Source organism: Octodon degus, unplaced genomic scaffold (assembly GCF_000260255.1).
Source record: "Octodon degus isolate 3935 unplaced genomic scaffold, OctDeg1.0 scaffold00108, whole genome shotgun sequence".
NCBI classification, from domain to species: Eukaryota; Metazoa; Chordata; class Mammalia; order Rodentia; family Octodontidae; genus Octodon; species Octodon degus.
Window position 1 is genome coordinate 5,341,859 of NW_004524684.1, and position 985 is coordinate 5,342,843.

Below are 985 nucleotides of genomic sequence, written 5' to 3' on the forward strand. Positions count from 1 at the left end.
CGCCTCAAGAGTCCACCAGTGTCAACTATGAACAGGAACTTTATTGGATCAGTCTCAAAATTAAAGACTTTGGTAGAGGTGATTACACCAGAGCCTAGCAAAGAGAGAGTGCAAAGCTCTAATTACCACCAGCACATGGAAATGCATCTTTTTTTTTTTTGTTTTTTGGCAAACTGGTGATTGAACTCAGGCCCTTGCATTTGCCAGGCATGCGCTTGTTCTACTGAGCCAACCCACTGGCCCTAAATGCGTCTTTGTATCCTGAAAGATGTTAAAAGTGCATCTTCCAGCTCTTTATGAGGAGCACTGTCTGCACATGACGTGATCCCCACATTGCGGGGCTCGCAGGAACCTTTCATGATGGAGAACAATTGCAAGTGTTTTCTCCATCTCATAAGAGTAAGAGAAAAGACGTCCTCATAAGGAAAAGACGTCGTACATACAAATCACCAAAAATACTCAGAGTTTCTTTTCTAAATGTTGCATTTTGCTTTCCACTTCTACTTTTAGTAAATTGAGTCTCCCTCATGGTGAATGAATGCCATTTCCAAAGATTAGGGAGAACGTGAGTGACAGAGATTGTTTTTCACTTCAGTCATGTCTACAGTGCAGTAACAGCGAGAACGTTTGTTGCTGACATCCACTCTCCTCCGTTCTGATGAGCTTACCCTGTCGTCATAACATAAGGTGGCCAGAAGTCGAGCTGGCACAAAGGTTGACGACCACAAGCATTTGCAGGCGTCAGAGGAGGAGCACTATGGAAGAAGGGGACTTCTGTTCTCCCCACTGCACCTGTTCCCACTTCCCTGCTAGAGCAGACTCACCCTTGAGATCAAAAGAAGCAGTTATGAGAGAAGCTAAAGAAAAGAAAAGCCAGACAGAGGAGAGCAAGACCAGTAGGGGCACTGGCCTTAGGAATGCTCTCATCTTCTATTAAACCTGGACATATTAAAGGCAAGTATTCTGATGTTCACAAATAAGTTAT